Source organism: Ailuropoda melanoleuca, chromosome 16 (assembly GCF_002007445.2).
Source record: "Ailuropoda melanoleuca isolate Jingjing chromosome 16, ASM200744v2, whole genome shotgun sequence".
NCBI lineage: Eukaryota > Metazoa > Chordata > Mammalia > Carnivora > Ursidae > Ailuropoda > Ailuropoda melanoleuca.
The window spans coordinates 11,436,475-11,459,515 of record NC_048233.1 but is presented as its reverse complement, the minus strand read 5'-3'; the positions used below and the strand labels follow the sequence as shown (position 1 = coordinate 11,459,515).

Here is a 23,041-nt window from a genome sequence, read left to right as displayed (position 1 = left end):
GCACCACTCTATACTCTGTGTCTTTGAGTTCTGTTTTGTTGTTTTGTTTTTTTTAAGGTTCGGCATATAAGTGATACCATGCAGTATTTGTTTTTCTCTGTCTGGCTGATTTCAGTTAGCATAATGCCCTCCAGGGTCACCCATGCTGGCACAAACGGCAAGATTTCCTTCTTTATTAAGCTGAAAATATTTTGTTTTAAGATTTTATTTATTTATTTGACAGACAGACAGCCAACGAGAGAGGGAACACAAGCAGGGGGAGTGGGAGAGGAAGAAGCAGGCTCATAGCAGAGGAGCCTGATGTGGGGCTCGATTCCAGAACGCCAGGATCACGCCCTGAGCCAAAGGCAGACGCTTAACGACTGAGCCACCCAGGTGCCCCTAAGCTGAAAATACTCTATTTTAATTTATTTCTTGAGGAACCTTCACATTGTTTTCCATAGTGTGTGTTCCGATTTACGCTCCCACCAGCAGCGCACAAGAGTTCCCTTGCGTCCACATCCTCACAGGCATTTCACATTTCTCACCTTTTTGATAATAGACAACCTAAGAGGTGTGAGTTGATATTCGTCTTGGATTTGATCTGCATTTCCATGATGGTTAGAGATTGCAAGCACCTTTTCATGTGCTGATGGCTGTTTGTAACTCTTCCTTGGCAAAATGTCTTTTGAGGTTCTTTGCCCATTAAAAAAAATGGTAGCTTTTTTTGGCTATTAAATTTTAGGAGTTCCTCTTATAGTTTGGATATTAACCCCTTATGGGACATACTGTTTGCAAATGTTTTCTCCCACAGCATACGCTGACTTTTCATTTTGTTGATGGTTTCCTTTGCTGTGCAGAGCTTTTTAGTTTGATGTAGTTTCATTTGCTTATTTTTGCTTTTGTTCCCTTTGCTTTTGGTGTCAAATCCAAAAAATCATCACCGGCACCAAAGCCAAAGAGTTTAACTCATATGTTTTTTTCTAACAGTTTTACAGTTTCAGGTCTTACAATGAAGTCTTTAATCAATTTCGTTGATTTTTGTGTGTGCGTTTCATTCATTTGCATGCAGGAAGATAGCCTGTATTCCTAACACCATTTATTTGAGAGACTATCCTTTCCTTTCCCTATTGCATATTCTTGGCTCCTTTGATGAAAATTAGTTGGCCATATACACATGGGTTTATTTTTGGGCTCTCTCTTCTGTTCCATGGATCTATGTATTTGTTTTTATGCCATACTGATTTGATTACTACAGCTTTGTAATATAGTTTGAAATCAGGAAGTGTGTTGCCTCTAGTTTTGTTCTTCTTGCTCAAGATTGCTTTGTCTATTTGGAATCTTTTGTGGATCCTTACAGATTTTAGGATTGTTTTTCTATTTCTGTGAAAAATACCATTGGGATTTTGATAGGGATTGCACTGAAACTGTATATGACTTTGGGTAGTATGGACATTTTAACAATATTAATTCTTCCCATCCATGAACGTGAATATCTATTCATTTATTTGTGTCTTTTAAAATTTCTTTCACCAATGTTTTATAGTTTTCAGGGTATAGATCTTTTGTCTCCTTGGTTAAATTCATGCCTAAGTATTTTATTATTTTTGATGCTATTATAAATGGAATTATTTTCTTCCTTTTCTTTTTCCATGAGTTCATTGTCAGTCTATATAAATGTAACTGATTTTTGTATTTGAGTTCTGCATCTGAAATCTATTGAATTCATTTATTAGGTCTAAAAGGTTTTTTCGGTGGAATCTTTAGGGTTAGAATATGTCATCTACAAATAGAGATGATTTTACTTCTTCCTTTCTTGTTTGGATAACTTTTATTTCTTTCTCTTGCCTAATTGCTTTGGCCAGGGCTTCTAGTATTATGTGAAATAGAAGTGGCTAAAATGGGCATCCTTGTCTTATTCCTGATCTTAGAGGAAAAGCTTTCAGTTTTTATCGCTCAGTATAATGCTAGCTGTGGGTTTGTCACATTTGGCCTTTATTATGTTGAAGTATGTTCCTTATATACCCAGTTTGTTGAGTTTTTGTCATGAGATGAATTGAATTTTGTCAAATGTTTTCTTTGCATCTATTGAGATGATCATATGATTTTTATCTTCCATTTTGTTATATGGTGTATCATATTGATTTGTGAATGTTGAACCATCCTTGCATCCCTGGAATAAATCCCACTTGATTACTGTGTATTGATTCTTTTAATGTCTTGTTGAATTTGGTTTGCTAATATTTTTTGAGGGTTTTGAATCTATGTTCACTGGGGATATTGACCTTTAGTTTTCTTTTCTTGTAGTGTTCTTGCCTGGTTTTGGTATCAGGGCTTAATGTTGATATTATAAAATGAGTTTGGAAGTGTTCCCTTGTCTTCTACTTTTTGGGAGACTGAGAAGTATTGGTATTAATTCTTCAAATGTTTAGTATGATTTACCAGTGAAGCCATCTTCATCGTCTATGCAGGGAGACTTTTGAGTACTGATTCAATCTCTTTACTAGTGGCTCTTGGTTGTCTCTCAAACCTTTGTGCTAATCCATGCTTTGTTCTTAGTGGCGCCCAGGAGTTGAGGGTGTGCCAAAGCCTGTCAGTGTCCCAAAGGGGAGACTCATAATTTGCACCTATATGCAGGTTTGGAAGCCAAACCCTTAGGCAGCAGCTGGGAAAGTATGTAATTAGGGCCCTTCCAGCAGAAACTGGGAGATGGGCTTTTTTGTCTGCTCCCTTTGCACTGGACCTGTGTCTCGCTGTGAAGGTGGGTGCTCTTGCCCCCCCCATTGAGAACTGCTTCATTGTTTCCTATAGTCTTGTGGGATCCGTGAATGCAAGCCCTGTTGGCTTTTAGGACCAGGTGATCTGGGGGTCTGTCCTTTGGCTGGCATCTGCAAAAGCTGGGGTGCCAGACATGTGTAAAAGTTCCTTCCATGGAGACACTGGTGATTTGGAGTGAGCTAGAGGGAGAAGGCGTAGGGAAGCCATGGTGGCTATCAGAACTGGGTGATTTGGCAGCCCATTTCTCAGGTGGCAGCCTTAAAAGTTGGGGCACTAGATGTGTTGACACATCTTGATCCTTCCAAGGAGATACCAACAATTTGGTTTTATTAGTGGAGCCAGGAGGAGGGAGGAGGCAGGGGAAGTGCCCACCAGTTCTTTCAGGCTCCAGGAAGGATTGCAGTTAGCACTTAGATGTGTGCTAATTAGAAGTAAGACCCTCCGGCAGCAGCTTGTAAAGTCAAACACTTTGCTGGGTTAAACTCAAAGATGAGGATTTTTGCCTGTTCCTTCTGCTCTGAGCCCTGGGGGATGGCTACAGCCAGTGCATGCATGTCTGTTAATAACTGCTTCTTTGTCTGCTATAGTTGTGTAGACGTATTATTCTTCTGTTAAGATGCTATGTAAGCCCCAAGTTCTAGCCACCCCTTTGAGTTACTCATCACTGAGTTTCTCCCATGTGTATGTAAGCTTCATGTGTTAATAAACTTATATTTGTTTTTCTGTTGTTAATCTACCTTTGTCTAATTTGCAGGGTCCCAGGTGAAGTACCTAAGAGGCCAGGGAAAAAGGTTTTCTCCCTCCTCTACACCTGTAAGGAAATCCTGTAAGTTGTGGTTAGAATGTTCGAGTGAAGACAAAATAAAGGAATTGAAGCATTAGTGTTGGGGGGTTGCTATAACCAGAAGGAATATGGATGATGGTTATGGAGACCACATGGGCACAGAAGCAGAGTTTGATTGTGACAGCATTTTTAAACTAACTTGACTTTTTGGGAGAGCTAAACACTCCCAATAAATAAAGAGAACCCCATACTTGATGCTAATGTCACCTCTAAAGTCAAAGGAAGCAATGTTGATAAATTTTGCCTACACTCGAATCTTACACTTGACAGAGAGCAACTAGTTAGGCTACTAGAAGCAATGGGAAGCTTACGAGAAAGAATTAATGTTGACTTAGTGTAGAATTTAGCAATCATGAAGATAGAATTCTGGTCTAGCCAAGCATTGCATTGTAGACTAAAGACAGGCATGTTTTCATGGCCACAGGCTCCAACAGGCATCACGGTGGCATCTGTAATTTACGGAGCCTTTATCAATGATTAAGTCAGCTATGTAATAGGTACTTGTTATGCCCATCTTATAGAAGGGGAATTTGAGGCACAGGGAAACCGAGTAAAATTACCCAACATAATACCATCACAAGTGGCAAAGTTGGGGTTTGAGGGAACCTAGACAGCCAGGCTTCAGAGCTCAGGNCCAACATAATAGCATCACAAGTGGCAAAGTTGGGGTTTGAGGGAACCTAGACAGCCAGGCTTCAGAGCTCAGGAACCTAACCACTGAAACTGTCTTCCTAATACTTACTGTATAGATCTATCCCTGATCATTGATGCTTTTCAATCAACTCTTTGATTTTCTTTTTTTAAAGATTTTATTTATTTATTTGAGAGGGAGAGAGAGAGAGAGCACGAGCAGGGGAGTAGGGGAGCAGGGCAGAGGGAGACAGAGAAGCAGACTCCCCTCCGAGCAGGGAGGGAGCCCAACGCGGGGCTTGATCCCAGGACCCTGGGAACATGACCTGAGCTGAAGGCAGTCACTTAACAGACTGAGCCAACCAGGCACCCCTCTTTTTGATTTTCTTAATTCACTTTTATTGCTGTTGAGCTTGGTGTAAGGAAAAACAAGAAGATGTTGAAATGGACGAAAAGATATTTTTGGATATCTTTTCAGTGGAATGCTGGAACCTTTGGAGATTATTTGATTTTATACCTGCATGTACCTTTGCTTGCTTTCCATTGATTGGGATCTTTTACAACTCTGTAGAGACAGAAGCTGCCTTACAGGAGACTGATAGTAACACAAAGTGTTCCTTCCATTAAAATGCAGATGCTTTCCCGTGGAATGGGGTTGTTGATTGTCCGGAGGGTATTGACCCGTTTTTCCAGCTTGCCTCTGTTTGTCAGTTGATTCCAGTATTCCTTAGCTGACTGTAAACGTGTGGTAGTTTTTCTCCTTTGAGCTGATTGTAATATAATATCAGTTCCACCATCCATCAATGAAGTAAATACAATATCTGACACATGTTCTTTTGTATTAAGTGGGAATTGACAAAGATTCTCTTTGCCCACGTTCTAACCAGGCTCATTCTGAGCCCTTTATTGACTGGGCCTCAATCTTGGCCCAGAAAGACTTGAGTGGAACACTAACATAATTTCCAAGAGCACATGGCCATATCCCTATGGTGGCCTGAGCTAGGCTCCCTTAAAGTGCCTGCTGAGCTAACTCAAGGATCACAAAAGAACTTACTGTTTGAGCCAACACCTGAACACAGGGTCCCTGTCTGCCAGTCCCTGTGGGAGGGTAGGAGCCTAAACAACCTAGATGGTTTTGAGTGGACCAACCCCCCGCCCCAGCCCTTCTGTTTTGAAATTTTTCACTCTCTGCTGCTCACTGGCTCTCTACTCCCTTTCTGCTCACTGGCTCTCATTCTCCCTTTAACCCCATTCGCCCATTCCTCCCTGAACGAATACAAGTTTCATTCATTTCACACTGGACTCTTTTTCCCCATTGCAATAGTACTTTACTGTTTAAAATCTGTCCTTACCACTTGCCCCAGCTTGTTTATTCTACCTTTGAAAACATTACCTCCTAACATTGGTTAAATCACTTAATTCTCCGCACCTCATGTTCCCTTCAGGGTCCTCTTTGATTGTCTAATTGATTGAGAGGCATTTGGATAGAGATCTCAAGTCTGGCATTTGCTTTTCTTAACAGCTTATGGACCCATTTACAAATAATACAGTATCACAAGGGCTCAGGCTGTATAGGTGAACAGGTTGGAGCCTCTTACTAGGTAGGAAGTAGAAGGGAGCGATCTGGAGAAGGAAGCCAAGGGAAGACATTTGATTTTGAGGCCAAAAGGAAGTTCTCGCATGAGCTCTCACTTTAAAAGAACACATGCAAATGGTGCCCAAAGGAGTTGTTAAAAAGTTATTCTGTCACTTGTTAAAATGGTAAAGTAGATGTTATTCAGGCAGGTATAGGGACCACTGCAGTCAAGTTTTGCAGTAGGGGAGGGAGACTGGGCTTAGCTTTGAATCCAACTGGGAAAAGTGGGACTTCCTAGCTAAGGGGCAGGGTGGAGGGGTCAGTGGATGGAAAATTGCTAAGAAGAAGAATCAGGGATAAGGGGGGGAATCTGGCTCAACCAACCTGATAGGATTCTTGCTGGAGGCAGGCCAGGGTGGCCAGACATTCCCTGGGGGATGGTTGGGAATGAAGTATCTGGCCAGATATCAAGGGTGATCTGTTATCTGGGAGACTCTGGCTAAACCAACTTGGCAGGAATCTTGCGAAAACTGGGCTCTTGGAGAACATGCCCAAGGATGGGCCTCTCTGGGCTCAAAGGATCCTGGCTACAGTTCAGTCAAGAAGAGAGTCTTTGTCAGTGTCAAGCACAAAAATCAAATACAGAAGAGTGGAATAGGCCTGGAGTGTCAGTCCCAGCTGAGGTTCTTGAAAATATTAACGACAAAAGATGGGGTGCCTGAGTGGCTCAGTCAGTTAAGTGTCTGCCTTCAGCTCAGGTCATGATCCCAGGGTCCTGGCATGGAGCCCCATGTCCAGCTCCCTGCTCAGCGGGGAGTCGGCTTCTCCCTCTTTCTCTGCCCCTCCCCATGCTGTGCTCTCTCTCTCTCTCTCAAATAAATAAGTAAAATCTTTTTAAAAAAGTAAAGAAAATATTAATAACAATAGAAGGGATTATTTTTCAGATTCATTTACAACAACAGAAGGAAGAAAGAAAACAGAACCACTCTGGTTCAACGTGACTTGTCTCTTCTTTACCAAGGAAAACAGTCTCAGTGGGAAATGATGGAGACAAGTTGAAGCCTTCAATCAAGAGGAGATGGTGGTGTGTTATCAGCTCTAAGGAAAGACAGGCCCGGTGCGGGGAGCCCAGGACCACTGTAGTACGTGGGCCCTGATGACTGGACATGACTTGCAGTTTTCAGGGAGTCGGCACCCCTCAAAAAGCTCACCTATGGCAACTCCTTGCAAAATCCTACACCGCGTTATTAAAGGGATGATTTAAGAGCCTTTAGAATGGGGGCTCCGAGTGTTCACTGAGGGTCAGGGCAAACACATCCCCGCTCCCATGGGCCAAGGGGGTGTGTCTGATAAAGTACACGTTCCCTCCAGCAAGGGTTCTGATAAAGATCCTCGTGAGATGCACGCAAACACGTTGGAGGCTTGCTGTCTCGAAGATGCTGGAATTGCAAAACTTTTTGGGCTTATTTCTACTCATTTCTTTTTTTTTTTAAAGATTTTATTTATTTATTTGACAGAGAGACAGCCAGCGAGAGAGGGAACACAAGCAGGGGGAGTGGGAGAGGAAGAAGCAGGCTCATAGCAGAAGAGCCTGATGTGGGGCTCGATCCCACAACACCGGGATCATGCCCTGAGCTGAAGGCAGACGCTCAACCGCTGTGCCACCCAGGTGCCCCTATTTCTACTCATTTCTACTCCAAGTGTGTGCTGATGGAATGAAAGGCCTGAGCTCTCTGGATTGTTTTCTTTCCCATCTCCTTTCTTCCTCGGTGTGTGAGCTCGGGCAAACTGCTNCAACCGCTGTGCCACCCAGGTGCCCCTATTTCTACTCATTTCTACTCCAAGTGTGTGCTGATGGAATGAAGGGCCTGAGCTCTCTGGATTGTTTTCTTTCCCATCTCCTTTCTTCCTCGGTGTGTGAGCTCGGGCAAACTGCTGCACTTCTCTGGCCTTCCAATATGATGTTAAAAAAAAAAAAAAAGTTCATCTCTGTACGACTACGTGAGTAATTGGTTCATATATGCCTGGAGGGATGTGATTTACCTCTGAGTTCTGTCCTCCATTCTCTTTGATATTTCTTTGTGATCGACTTAGATAATGGCAAGTTTATGGATGATGCAAAGAGGTGAGAAAGCATATGGATGAGTTCTGGCCCTAGAATCAGACAAAACTGGATATGAACCTTGGGTCTGTCACTTCCTAAGTGGACGTCGAGCAAGGTTCTTGACTTCGCTAGCCTTGATTTTCTGTCCCCTTAAGTGGGAATAACAGTAACAACAACGACAATCATAAAAGACTTCATTTCATGTAAAGACTAAACTGCCATAGAAGATATATGAAAAACATTCAGTTAAGAAATGCTCCAATGACCATTAGCTGTTCGTGTTATATGATTGCTGAGCTGGGAGAGAGAACAGTGGCTAACATATCGTGTTTCAAAATTATTATAGGGTGAAACTAGGAGCCAAAACCTAGCCCGTAATGGGGCTTAAAGAAAAACCCAGCATTTGGCATTAACTAATCAACTGCGTGTGAGCAGAATGGGACTGACCTGGTTTAAGAGCAGGAAGCCAGACTATCTGAGTTCAAATCCCAGCTCTGCTGCAAGACTAGCTCAAGGAACTCTGGGCAAGATATTTAATCTCTCGGTGCCTCTGTGTTCTCATCTGTGAAATGGGAAGAATTAAACTTGTATGTATCTCATAGGTTGTTGTGAGGATTCGGGGGATGTAAGTGTAAATATGAAATGCTTCCGAAGGTGTCTGGCTCACTGTAACCGCTATTTTAAGAAGGACACCATTCTAAGAAGGACATTGTCAGTGTCCCAAGACGGCACGGTCAGAGTGGTGAAGGGTGCTGTAGCAGTGTGACAGGCAGAAGAGTGAAGGAATGATCTTCTTCTTATCCGCCCACCCCCTGTCCCAAACACGCACACCACCCCCTTGATATGGTCAGGTTTGGACTCTTGCCTAAGTTGGAATGCTCCAACTCATACCCTTTGGGGTCTCTATCACTGCACGTTAGAGATCATTTAGTTTAGGGCCCTCATTTTAAATATGCTCAAGATCAAGTAGGAAATTAAGAACCGGGGTCCTCCAGCCCATGGCCCCTGCTCGTTTCACTCATCACCCTCCTCCCTCTTCCCTGCCTTTGCTTGTCAAAGTCTTTAAAGTCCCAGCTCAAATCCCACTTCTTAAAAGCCTTTTCAGATCCCCCAAAGGGAAATGGTCTACGCTTTCCCCAGAGCTACACCATAGCAAGTTCTGAACATTTTTATAGTACTTACCAGTCTTCTTGTATTAGAGTTCAACATCCATGCTTCTGTCTTCACCCTGTTTACCTGGAGAGCACAGAGACAATGCATTCACTTAGCATGCACACTGTGCTCGCTCACATCAATACCATCAGGAAATGCTCATTGACTTGGTTATTAAGGTTGTGCAATGTGGACCATTTATCCTAGAGGAGAGAGGATTTAAGGGGAATGGAACTGGGTCTCCTGAGGAAGAAGGATTAGATTTAGCTACTTAGCTCCAGAGAGCAGAACGAGGACTGGGGGCTGGGAGTCACCAGGGGGCAGATTTGCTCTGGCTGATTGGAGAATTCTTCACAGGACAGTCCTTTAATAAGGAGATGGGTGCCTCATGAGAAGTGAGATTCCATCAGTGAAGTTATTCAAGCAGAGGCGTCATGCCCGCTGTCAGGGACGCGGTAGGCAGGGATATACGATACATCCCTGAGACTCCTTGTTAGCTAGTTGTTTCAACATCACTAAAGATCTTGGTGCCGTGTTGGGGTCCACGTGGATTCCCAGACACAGCAGATGGGAGGGGTGCCTGGTGCACTGACTGGTTTGAGACCGAGCCCAGCTGACCTGGCTCCAGGGACGGCTGGGTCTCACTCAGGTGCCTTCTTGGCTCTCACTAGACCCGTGTGCAAGAGAGACTGTACCCCCACAAAAGCCAGCTCCTTTCCCCGCTCGCTGTGTTTCTTGCACTATTGCTTGTCTCGCCTTCTCCTGTCCTGCTCATTGCTGTCCTGTGCACCTGGAAGGTCAAGTGCATGCTGAACTTTACTACAGTGAAAAGTCCCGAGTGTCTCTCAGTTGTATCCTGAAATCTTGCAGCTTAGCTTCAGGTTATAGCGTTATTCAAACCTTACCAAGCACTTCCACCTGCAGGCCCCAAATCCATTACTTCTAGGCTCTTAGCCTTGAAGCTATAGTCTTTCTTTTCCTTCTGGCCATTCCATTTCATTTTCTAATTGTGGGTCTAGCTATTCCTTTCCTGCCTGGGTTCCAGATAGACCTCTATAAGCTTCTGGCTACAACCTTTCTGTTTTCATAGGCTTCTCAGCATCAAGTAGGTACCCCTCTGGCATCAAGTAGGTACCCCTCCTTTCCAAGACGTTTCCCTAACTGCTGCATACCCAGGTATTGATTGTGATCTCCCATTGACCTCCCCCTCCCCTAAGGTCTACTAGCTTCCTTTACAACACAGTTTTGCTTCCTACCCTTGGCTCTGACTGCTCTGCCATCTGGCCTCATTCAGGAGGTTCTTGCTCAGAGAGTCCAGGTCAGTAGAATATCTACCATTCACCAGCCTGATACGTCTACAAAGGCCAAAGTATCTGCCTTCGCAACATTCCCTTCTAGACGATATCACACTTAGGAGTGGGTTCTGTTTCAAAAGTTCATTTGTAAGGGACTTGTTCAGAACTCACATTCTCCCCTCGCAATAATGTTCCTCATGGCGGTTAGTTTTGCCAGGCCAGTCCAGGAGAGCCCATTTAAGGTGCAGGATTAAGCTGAAACCCCAGAACCATAGAATCTTTAGGAGTAATAATAGTCATACAGAATACAATCACGGTGTAGAACAGTGTTTCCATGGGGAAATATTTTCAGAGTTCTTGCCTGGAATACTGGGATTCCTTTAATGGCCTGCAGTTAGACTTAAGCATGCCCCTTGCTCCCATCTTAAAAGAAAGTAAAGCCCCTGCAATTTATTGAGGGATTACTACGCACCAGGCAGGGTAAACTCATTATGTGAATTGCATTGATTCATCCTCGCACCAACACTGACGAGCCACATAGGTACTGCTGGCAGTGGGACGCGTAGAGGCCGACTGTCTCAGTACAGGAAGGTTTTAGACATTGTGTGTTCTCTTCCCCGGTGACCTCTCTCTGGCAAAGAAACACTCAGATCCTGTTGTAAGGTCCTGGAAACAACACGGAATAGCCACAGCCTGCCTAGGAGAAGGGAGTGGCGATAGGTGGTTTCAGTCCTGGAGGTGGTCCCAGATGGTGCGGCAGAGTCCTTCATGGCCCCAGCTGGTCCTCTCTCCCTGTGCCCATGCCTATGACTTTGTGGTGCCCACCCATCATGACTAGAATGATCTGCCTTGCCCTTCGATTCTGCGCTAAGTTGTGGTAACTGGCTTCAGCCTTTACAATGTCAAAGCCAAGACCGAAGCCCATGCTTGAAGACAGGTTTGTCCATTAGAGCTTGCTTTCTCGGGCACTGTGCAACAGCCATGAGAACATGTCCAGGCCTGCCTGCTGAGGATGAGAGACACATGGAACGGAGTCAAGCTCCCCAGCTGACACAGAGGAGCCCAGCCTCAATCTGCTAAACCCCTACACACATGAATGAGGCCAGCCAAGATCAACAGAGCCACCCGGTCTGTATTAGCTGAACCTTGAAGACTTATGAAAAATAAAGTGTTTTCTTGGTTTTAAAAAATTTAACTTTTAATTTTGAGATAAATGTAGACTTACATGCACTTATAAGAAATAATAAAGATCCCAGGGAGCCTGGCTGGCTCAGTTCGTGGAGTTGGGGTCGTGAGTTCAAGCCCCATGTTGGGTGTAGAGATCACTTAAAAAAATAGAAAATAAAAAATAAATAAAATAAAATCTTTAAAAAAAAAAGAAATAATAAAGATTCCAAGCACCCTTTATCCAGGCTTCCTCAATGGTAACATCATGCAAAACTATAGTACAGTATCATAACCAGAATGTTAACATTGATAGAGTCAAGATACAAAACACTGTGATCATTCTAAGGGTCCCTCATGTAGCCATTTATAGCCACATCCCCTTCTCTCTCGCTTCCACCCCCTCCATCACCCCTGGCAACCACTGAGCTATCCTCTGTTTCTATTATTTTGGCATTTCAAGAATGTTACATGAATGAATTATCCAATATGTAACCTTTTGGAACTGGCTTTTTTTTGTTCACTCAGTGTAATTCACTGGAGATTTACCTATGCCCTCACATCTGTCAATAGTTTATTACCTTTTACTGCTATACACTGTAGTGTTCCAAGGTCTGGATGTAGTAAATTTGTTTAATCATTCATCCACTGAAGGACGTCTGGATTATTTCTAGTGTGGAAAGATTATGAATAAAGCTGCAACAAACATTGGTGTACAGATGTGTGTGTAAATATGTCTTCATATCTCTGAGATAAATGCCCAGGTGCTCAGTTGCTGGCTTTATAATGGCATGTTTAATTAAAAAAAAAAACAACACCCGCCAAATCCTACCATTTTCCATTACCACCAGCAATATGTTAGTGGTCCATTTTGTCTGCATATTTGTCAGAATTTGGTATTGTTGCTACTTTTTATCTTAACCGTTCTGGTAGGTATGTGATGATTTCTCATAGTGGTCTTAATGCTATTTAATGCATAAGGCATTTCTATAACTTCTTTGATGAAATGTCTCTTCATGTGTTTTGTCTGTGTTCTAACTGGATTGTTTGTTTTTGCTTTTTTTACTGTTGAATTTTGAGAGTTCATTATATTCTAGATACTTATCCTTCGTCAGGCATACGGTTTTCATGTATTTTTCTCCTACTCTGTACCTTGTCTTTCCTTTTTCTTCTTTTTTTTTTAAAGTAGTCTCCAACCTAATGTGGGGCTTGAATTCATGACCCTGAGATCAAGACCTGAGCTGAGATCAAGAGTCGGACACTTCACCGACTGAGCCGCCCTGGCGTCCCTGTACCTTGTCTTTTTATCTTAACAGGGTCTCTACAGAACAAGCTTTTTAAATTTTGACGAAGTCCAATTTGTTAGTTTCACCTTTTATGGATCATGCTTTTGATGTCAAACTAAGAACTCTGCCTAGCTCTATATCCTGAATATTTTCTCCTATTTTTTTCTAAATGTTTTACAGTTTTTCATTTTACATTTAAGTCTGTGATCCATTTTGAATTCATTTTTTTAAAAGATTTGTATTTATTTATTTGTCAGAGAGAGAGAGAGAACACACAAGCTGTGGGAGCGGCAGGCAGAAGGAGAAGAAAGCTCCCTGCTGAGCAGAGAGCCGGCTGTGGAACTCAATCCCAGCACCCCAGGATCATGCCCTAGTCAAGGCAGCCCCTTAACCAACGGAGCCACACAGGCATCCCTTGAGTTCATTTTTATGTAAGATGTGAGATTTAGGTTAAGGTTCATTTTCTGGTCATGGATGTACAATTGCTCCAGTTCCATTTACTGAAAAGGTTGTCTTTTCTCCATCGAATTGCTTTTGCACCTGGTCAAAAATCAGTTAGGCTTATTTCTATGTTTCTATTTTTGGGTTGTTCATTGTATTCCATTGATCTCTGTGTCTATCCCTCCACCAATACCATACAATCTTGATTAATATGGAGTAATTCCTTCCATTTTTTCCCTTCTTTTTCAAAATTATTTCTATCTATTCTAGTTCCTTCCTTTCAATTTAAATTTTAGAATAACTGCCTTATCTACAAGAAAATCTAGCTGGGATTTTGATAGGAACTGCGTAATATCTGTACATCAATTTGGGGAAGATTGACACCTATGTTGCATCTTTATCTATATTCTATATTCCATTTGCTTATCTGTCTTTATCTATATAGTTCTATCTTATCTCTATGCTTATGTTCATCTATCTTTATCAACATATCGATATTTCACGTATATTGAATCTTCCAGTTGATGAACACACCATATCTCTCCTTTTATTTAGATTTTTAAAAATTTCTCTCATCAGAGTGTATTTATAGTTTTCAGCATAAAAGTCCCGTGTATGTTTTATTAGATTTACATCTAAGTGTTTCACTATTTTTTGGGTGATTGTAAATGGTACTATATTTTTAGTTTTGGTGTCCAAATGTCCATTGCTAGTATACAGAAATAAAATTGATTTTTGTATGCTTAACTTTTATCTTGCAACTTCGCTGAACTCAGTACTGAGTACTCTTTGCTTTTTTGCTTTGTTTTGTTTTGCCTTATTGCACAGGCTAGAACTTCCAGCACCATGTTGAATAAGAGTGATGAGAGTGAATATCCTTGTCTTATTCCTATCTTGGGAGGGGAAAGCATTCAGTCTTTCACCATTAAGTATAATGTTGCTGTGGGCTTTTTGTAGATGCTCTTACCAAACTGAGAAGTTTCCCTTCTTTTCATATCTTTCTGAAAATTTTTATCATGAGTAGATGTTGAAATTTATCAAATGTCTTTTCTGCATCAATTGATATGATCATGTAATTTTTCTTCTGTAGCTTGTTAATATGGTTAATTATACTGATTAATTTTTGAATATTGAAAAAGCCTTCCATCCCCAGAATAATCCTCATTTGTTTATGGTGTAAAATTCCTTTTACGTATTGCTGAATTCTATTTGATAATATTTTGTTAAGGATTTTGTAACTATACTCAAGAGGAATATTCATCTGTGGTTTTCTGCCTCTCTCTGTTTTTGACATAAATCAGACAAATTGGGAAGTGTTCCTTCCTCTTCTATATTCTGAAGAGATTGTATAGAATTGGCATTAATTCTTTTTTAAAAAAATATTTTATTTATTTAATTGAGAGAGAGACAGAGAGAGCACAAGCAAGGGGAGGGACAGAGGAAGAGGGACTAGCAGACTTCCTGCTGATCAGGAAGCCTGATGTGGGGCTCAATCCTAGGACCTTGAGATCATGACCTGGGCAGAAGGCAGACACTTAATGGACTGAGTCACCCAGGTGCGCAGCATGAGTTCTTTAAACATTTAGTAGAATTGTCTAGTGAAACCATTTGGGCCTGGAGTTTTTTTTTTTTTAATTTTAAAAATATGGATTCAATTTCCCTATAGCTATGTGGCTATTCACATGACCTACTTCATTTTGGGTGAGTTGAGGTGGTGTGTGTGCGTGTTTAGGAATTGGTCTATTTTACCAAAGTTGTCAAATTTTATGTATGTAGAATTGTTTGTAGAATTCCCTCACTATCCTTTTGATGTCTGTAGGGGCTATAGTGATATCTCCTATTTCATTCCCAATATTAATAATTTGTGTCTTCTCTTTTTCTTTGTTAGTCTTGTTAGAAGTTAGTTAATTTTATTGATCTTTTCAAAGAACCAACTCTTGATTTTCTCCATTGTTTTCAATTTCACTGATTTTTTTTTTTTTTAAAGATTTTATTTATTTATTTGACAGAGATAGAGACAGCCAGCGAGAGAGGGAACACAAGCAGGGGGAGTGGGAGAGGAAGAAGCAGGCTCATAGCGGAGGAGCCTGATGTGGGGCTCGATCCCATAACGCCAGGATCACGCCCTGAGCCGAAGGCAGACGCTTAACCGCTGTGCCACCCAGGCGCCCCATCAATTTCACTGATTTTTGCCCTTATCCTTATATTTCTTTCCTTCTGCTTGCTTTGAGTATACTTTGCCTCTTTTTTTTCTAAGTCCTTGAGGTGGGAGCTTAGATTACTGATTTGAGGCTTTTCCTCTTTTCTAATGCATACATTTAGTGCTATATATTTTTCTCTTAGCACTGCTTTACTGTGTCTCACAAATTTTAATATATTACATTTTAATTTTCATCCAGTTAAATGTACTTTTTGATTTCTCTTGAGACTTCTTTTTCTTTTCTATTTTTTTTTTTTGAGATTTTATTTATTTATTTGACAGAGAGGAATAGAAAGCACACAGGCAGGGCGAATGGCAGGCAGAGGAAGAGGGAGAAGCAGGCTCCCTGATGAGCAAGGAGCTGGATGTGGGACTAAGACTTTGTTGATCCATGAATTATTTGGAAGTGTGTTGTTTAGTTTCCAAGTATTTAGATATTTTCCTAATATCTTTCTGTTATTGATTTTTAGCTTTATTTTTTTCAGTTCCTTTAAATTTGTTGAGTTTTGTTTTATTGTCCAATATATAATCTATCTTGGCATATGTTCAATGGGCACTTGAAAAGAACGTGTATTAGAATGTACATTCTGCTGTTGGTTCAGGTGTTCTATAAATATCAATTAGGAGCTATTGGCTAATGATGTTGTGAGTTCTTCTATACTCTTGCTGATATTTGCTTTAGTTGTTATATCAATTGTTTAGAGATATTGGAGTTTCCAACTACAATTGTGAATTTGTCTATTTCTTCTATCAGTTTCTTCCTCACATATTTTGCAACTCTGTGTTTTTGTGCATACACAGAATTGCTATGACTTCTTAATGGATTGATTCTTTTAACATTTTATAAAGTCCCTTTTTTGTCTCTGGTAACTTTCTTTGCTCTCAAGTCTACTTTATCTGATATTAATATAACCCCTCCTGCTTTCCTTTTATTAATGCTTGCATTAATATTTATTAATATTCATATTAATAAATATTAATTGATATTAATTATTAATGTTTCCCCATCCTTTTACTTTTATCTACCTATGTCATTATTTGAAATGAAATGGCTGTAGACAGCGAATACAGTTGGGCAGGTCATATTTTAAAATCCAATCTACAACCTCTGTCTTTTAGTTGATGTATTTTAACCAGTTGTATTTAATGTAATTATTGATATGTTATGACTTAAGGTATTTTGTTTTTGTTTTCCATTTGTTGTCCGATTTTTGCTTCTCTGTTTACTTCTTTCTGTCTTCTTTTGGGTTAGTTGACCATTTTTCCAGTTTGATTTAGCTCTAATATTTTTGAATGTATCTCTTTGTAAAGCTTTTTTTGTGGTTGTTCTAGGTATTATACTATATATGCATAACTTATCAGGGTCAACTGGTATCATTTTACCAGTTTGAGTGAAGTATTGAAACCTTCCCTCTCTTTACATCTCTTTCCTTTCCTTTTTTTTTTTTTAATAATTGTCTTATATATTTCTTCTATACACATTAAGAACTATATCAGTGTTTTAAATTTTGCTTCAACCATCAAACGTAATTTTGAAAACTCAAAGAAGAAGGAAAGCCTACTATATATTTTTTTATTATGACACGTTAGTCACCATACAGTACATCATTAGTTTTTGATGTAAAGTTCCATGATTCATTGTTTGCGTATAACACCCAGTGCTCCATGCATATGTGCCCTCCTTAATACCCTTCACCAGGCTAGCCCATCCCCCTAACCCCCTCCCCTCTAAAACCCTCAGTTTGTTTCCCAGAGTCCATAGTCTCTCGTGGTTCATTTCCCCTTCTGTTTACACCCCCCCTTTCTTTATCCCTTTCTTCTACCGATCTTCCTACTTCTTATGTTCCACAAATGAGTGAAACCATATGATAATTGTCTTTCTCTGCTTATTTCACTTAGCATAATCTCCACCAGTCCCTTCCATGTTGATGCAAATGTTGGGTAATCATTCTTTCTGATGGCTGAGTAATATTCCATTGTATATACAGACCACATCTTCTTTTTCCTATTGTATTTGTCCATATTTTTGCTTACTGTGTACTCTCTTCCTTGCTTCATGGTGTTTCAAGTTTCCTTCTCTTATACCCTTTCTGTTTAGAGAACTTTCTTCCAACATTCTTTTAAAACAGTTCTACCAGTAACAATTTTTTTTAAGTTTTCCTTCATGTGAGAATATCTTGGTTTCTCCTTAATTCTGGAAGAATATTTTCTGCAGGGTATAGAGTTTTGGATTGACAGTTCTATTCTTTCACCACTTAAAAAATATTTCACCGCTTCCTTTTGGCATCTATGGTTTCTGATGAGAAATCTGCCATTCTATTTGTTTTGCCTCTGTTTTTCTCTGGCTGATTTCAAAACTTTTTCCTTGTTTTCAGTTTTCAGAAATTTGGCTATGATGTGTTTTGATGCACATTTCTTTGTGTTTGTCTTGTTTGTGGTTTGTGCTTTTTGAAACTGTAGGTTTATGTCTCTCAGCAAATTTGGGAAGTTTTCAACCATTATTTCTGTAATAAATCTTTGTTTTATCTCTGCCTTCTTTCTTTTCTCCTTTTGGCACTCTGATGACATGGATATCAGATATTTGTTATTGTCCATGGGTTTCGGTTATTGTCCATGGGTTCTGGCTATTGTCCATGGGTTCTGGCTATTGTCCATGGGTTCTGGCTATTGTCCATGGGTTCTGGTTATTGTCCATGGGTTCTGGTTATTGTCCATGGGCTCTGGAGGTCCTATGTACTCTCCCCTCATACCATGTTGGAGGTGGTTTTATAAACTTTGGTGATGGTGAAAATCCAGACCCTCCACTAGGCCTCCTCTGATACCACCTCAGCAGGGAAAGGAAAGGTTCTTCTTTACAACCGGGTGGAGAAGGAAGCCCAGGCTCCTCCTATGGTCTGCACCAAGGATTTGTTCAGTCTAAGAGGTCAGCCTTGTTTCCCAATGCCAGCCAGAGATCTGGAGAGACTGAGAGCACAAGCAGCTTGAGACATCACTGTTAAACGGATCCTACACAGGCCACTGAGTCCCGGCTCTGCCTCATGGCTGCACCAATGACCCTGCTGGTGTCTTTTGTTCACACTTACAGCTTGGGTATCACTCCTATGGCCACTGGATCCCTGGGTCTGGTGGGCCTTACCGAAGAATGTATAGGATGTTTCCATTTTTTAGTGTTATTAAAAATGCTCCAAAAACCATCCTTGAGGGTATATAATTGAACACTATGGCAACTGTATCTGTAGAACACATCCCTAGAATTAGATTTGTTAGATCAAAAGCCATTCTTAGGAGATAAGCCCTAGATGCATTAATTTTTTTCCCTACGGTTAGGCTAGATCTTTTACTCCTTGATGTCACTTGGCTTTTGAAAATGCATTTTCTTTTGTGTAATTATCTTGAAGTTGTTGATACATTTTCACAATTTGATTTCCTGTAGCGATCAGAGGTTTTTTGGTAGGTGTTCAGCTACTACTTTAATGTACAAGCCTAGCTCACTTTATCCTGACCCTCCAGATCCTATCATATTGGAAGATCTGAATTTACTTCTAAAAATCTTGTGACTTAGAGAGCACAAACACAATCCAGATTTATTTTACCTGCTTCCTCTTTATATTTACTCTGGAGAATCCATAGGGACTACCAACCAAATATGGATTTTCAGGATAATGCTTATATCAAACATTTAAAATTTAGCACATATTTATAGACTTGCTAAGGCATATTCTGGAGGCAGGTGCTGCATTCATAATAAAATAGTTATGAGGTTTTTTTGGGGGGATGTATTAAGAAATTGGAGAAATTGAAAAATATATATGTGGACTTAAAACACATACTTATATCTGAGCCCCATCCCCATCCTTCTCTCTCCATCCAAAATTACAGTGAAAAAAAGAAAATGGCTTAAACCCATAAATTGATGGGAAGACAGGAGCAGAGAAAAGATGTGTTCACACCTGGGAGATGAAAAGTGTTTTGAAGGATGGTAACCGACTTAGCAGATAGAAGTGGCTGAAACCCAAGAGCCTGTGGAAAGGAAGATCGATGAGCAGCAAGAGATTTGTTCCCTAGAGCTCCTTAAAGGGTTCTGGAATTGGAGATACTAGCCAAGTGGAAGGAGCAAGGGTGAGTCCTGGAGCCGAGAAGAGGGAGATGGTTTGAAAGTTTTCCTAACGATGTATTATGCCTTTGACCTACATCATTGTGGGACAACCTCTCTCTAATCCCTGCAGAACAGGGAGTTCCTTCTCTGAAGAAACTGACCAGAGTCAGTGGCTCTGGGCCATGCTAGCTGGTGAGTCCCCATTATCCCCCCTGCTCCCACTATGGTGCCAGGCTTATTACACAGACCCAGTTCGCCAACGCCAACATGTTGGAGAAGATTGGAGTGAAAGTCCATGGAAAATCTGATGGCTCCAGAGGAAATACTCGCACATAATGACAATTGGGAGGGAGGTGTGTATCTCCTAATGACAGAGTGATTCAACATCTGATCACTTTTCCAGCCACCAGGTGACAAATCTGATCCAACCACCCAGCCTTTCCAAACAACTTCTTGGTGTCTCATTTTTAAACCAAGGATCATCAGACTTTTCAGTGATACCATCAAAATAAAAGACAGAGAATAAAGTGTATATGGGAAGACTATCAATTAGAAGAAAAAGGAAATGTTGTAAGGAAGGGGTGAAAAATTTAAAGAAAAATTTTAAGTATCTTTAGAGAGATGAAATGATATTGCAGCCATGAAATAAGAATGAATGCCATTAAAACAGACAAAAACAGGGAAATATCAGAAAACAAGAAAGAGAAAGAAAATAAAATGATCAGGGGTGACTGGCTGGCTCAGTTGCTTGAGTGTGTTACTCCTGATCTTGCGGTTGTGAGTTCGAGCCCCACATTGGGAGTAGAGACTACTTAAAAATAAAATCTTAAAAAAAGGAAATAAAATAATTAGAGTAGCAATAAAAAATTCAACAGAGTTTAGAAGATGAAATTGAAGAATTCTTACATAAAGTAGTAAAAAAACCTGGAAAATAGGACACTGGGTTAGCTTATTCCTCTTTTACAACCCACTTTTCTCTTGTCTCTCTTCCATCCTAGACTTTCTTGTAGTTAGATTTGCATTTTGACACATTTCTGACCAATGAGTTTGCAGTTGAAGTCCACAGGAGATTTCTAGAAAGGCTTTGTTTTCCTGATACAAATGCCACACTTTCTGCTTCCTTCCCTTTCCTCTTCATTCCTGCCTTGAATGTAGATGTGATGGCTGGAGCTGCAGCAGCTATCTTGTGGCCATGGGTGAAAGGCCAGAGAGTCCCGGAGATCTTTGCCCTGACATTCATAAGCCTCTGAAATAATACCAGTCTAATCACCCCTTGACTCCCCATGTGGGGAAAAAAAATCCTTAATGTGTTAAGGATTTTTAATTTGATATTCTTTTACTCTTAGCTGAATCGGATTCCCTAATACAGAGAGAAAAGTTAAAAAACTAGAATATCTGTAGGCCTGGGTTTCTCAGTCAGTTAGGTGTCTGACTCTTGGTTTTGGCTCAGGTCATGATCTCAGGGTTGTGAGATGGTGCCCTGTGTCAGACTTCGTGCTGGGCGTGGAGCCTGCTTAAGATTCTCTCTCTTCCTCTCCGTCTGTCCTATCCCTTCCCCTCTCTAAAAACAAGACAAAACAAAACAAAAAAACTAGAGTATCTGTTCCAATGGTCTAATATTCAAATGTTAGGAGTTTTGGAAAGAGAAAACAGAGATAATGAGAGGAAAAAAATTATCAATGGAACAAAAGAAGAAAATATCCCAGAACTAAGCTTTCATATCTCGAAAAACACATTAGTCCAAGTCACTAAAAATCACCAGGATGTAGAATGGAAGTACTTCGCAGTTTGCTTTCAGATAAATAGAGCAGAGGTCAGGAGATTGGCTTTACTACAATCAAAGAACATATAGCAAAAAGAACTAACATTGCATAGATATTCAAAAGGTTTGTTGATAAGCATTCAACCAAAAATGTTATATTTTAAAAAGATGGGAACTTGTGGAAACATAGTAGTATCTTGGGTATCCGTTTAACAAAGTGGTTTAAACTTGGGCTGTTGGTTCACACCTGGAAATCACCATATTTTGTTTTAAAGTTTGGTTATGTTGAAAGACTATGCACTTTGAAATTTTACAGAACTGCTTCTGATCCCAGGTGCATGGAGTAGGCAATTCCCTTAACTTCTCTGTGCCTGCTTCCTCATCAGCATGGCTACCTTAGAGATTATTGTGAGGACTAAGGGGAATTCCATATTTAGAACTCCTGGCATAGAGCTGGCATTTCTTTCTTCTTTCTCTCTTTTTAAAAAATTTTATTTATTATTTTAAGAGAGATACGTAGAGAGAGATAGAGAGGGAGGGAGACAGGGCATCAGCAGGGGGAGGGGCAGAGGGAGAAGCAGACCCCTAGCTAAGCAGGGAGCCTGATGTGGGGCTCAGTCCCAGGACCCTAGGATCATGACCTGAGCCGAAGACAGACGCTTAACTGACAGAGCCACCCAGGCACCCAGAGCTGGCATTTCTTAAATCTTAATTCCCTTTAATGATGTTTCTTAAATTGAGATTCTACCTGGATACACACACCACAGACTTCCATTGTTCCCTCGTCTTAGTTCGTAAGAACTGGAGTTACTCAGATTACGAGGATTATCCAATCTGTTGGTTCCCTAACTGGGATTCTCCAGCCTTGGGAAAGTTGTAACGAGGGTCTGTGAGTCGCCTGCAATATTCTAAAAGCATCCCAGAAATCATACATGTCCCGGGTATTAGGAAAAGGAGCTATCAAGTGTCTTTGCTTTTGTCTGGGATGTAACCTCCTCGTGGTTACTCCAGCTGCTTCATGATGATCAGACGTGCTAGAGGGCATTTATACATCTGACTAGTAAAGATAGAAGAACGATTAGTTAAATTTTTAGAGATGCCATTTGGAAGGCAATGTCTTTAAAATTCATGGAATTTATGGGGAAAATAGTGAAGAGGGTAACAATTCTCGGGCAGGAAGGTCCACAAAGATGAAGTGACTTGCTAAAGTTGACGCAGTGGGTTAGCAGCACTGCCAAGCCTAGAACTGATCTCTCCTGATGCCTAGCTGACAGCATGTTTCACTACTAACAGAATCTCTCCAGACCGTCTTATCTTCCCACCACCCTATGTACGGTGACAGATGTTAACCAGACTTACTGTGGTGATCATTTTGCAATGTATATGAATATTGACTCATTATGTTGTACTCCTGAAACTGATATGTTATATGTAAATTATACCTCAAAAAAAAAAAAACTGCTTTGAAAACTTGGAACCGAGGATGTTCAATTCTCCTATGCGCTTGGACCCCAAAATCATGGGAAGGAAGAAAGTATTCCTGACACTTTGTCATGATTTATAGGCACAGCCAGAAATTGTTCTCCTGTTACCTTTGGTCAATTAGAGAAATTGGTACCTTAGAAGATTTTAAATGCTTGGCTACTTAAGAGAAAGTTCTGTGGCTTGTCTATATTGTTTTTGTGCCTGTGAAAAAACAGGGGGTTTTCAGCCAAGGCAAATCAAAGTGGCTGG

General features: G+C 40.7%; 1 protein-coding gene across 3 annotated transcripts in view; it reads right to left on the bottom strand.

Moving 5' to 3' along the window:
- BCL2L14 (BCL2 like 14) overlaps positions 1-23,041 on the bottom strand; it is a 51,944-nt gene that overhangs the window by 25,812 nt on the left and 3,091 nt on the right. The window contains exons 2-3 of one of the 3 annotated variants that reach the window (XM_034645983.1): positions 9,094-9,147; positions 8,359-8,473 (exon numbers count right to left, since the gene is read on the bottom strand). The gene's annotated coding sequence lies outside the window, so the exon portion shown is untranslated. Of the gene's footprint in view, positions 1-8,358; positions 8,474-9,093; positions 9,148-10,529; positions 10,609-23,041 lie in introns of those variants that run through there. The other 2 variants (XM_019805511.2, XM_019805510.2) reach the window with 2 other exon arrangements.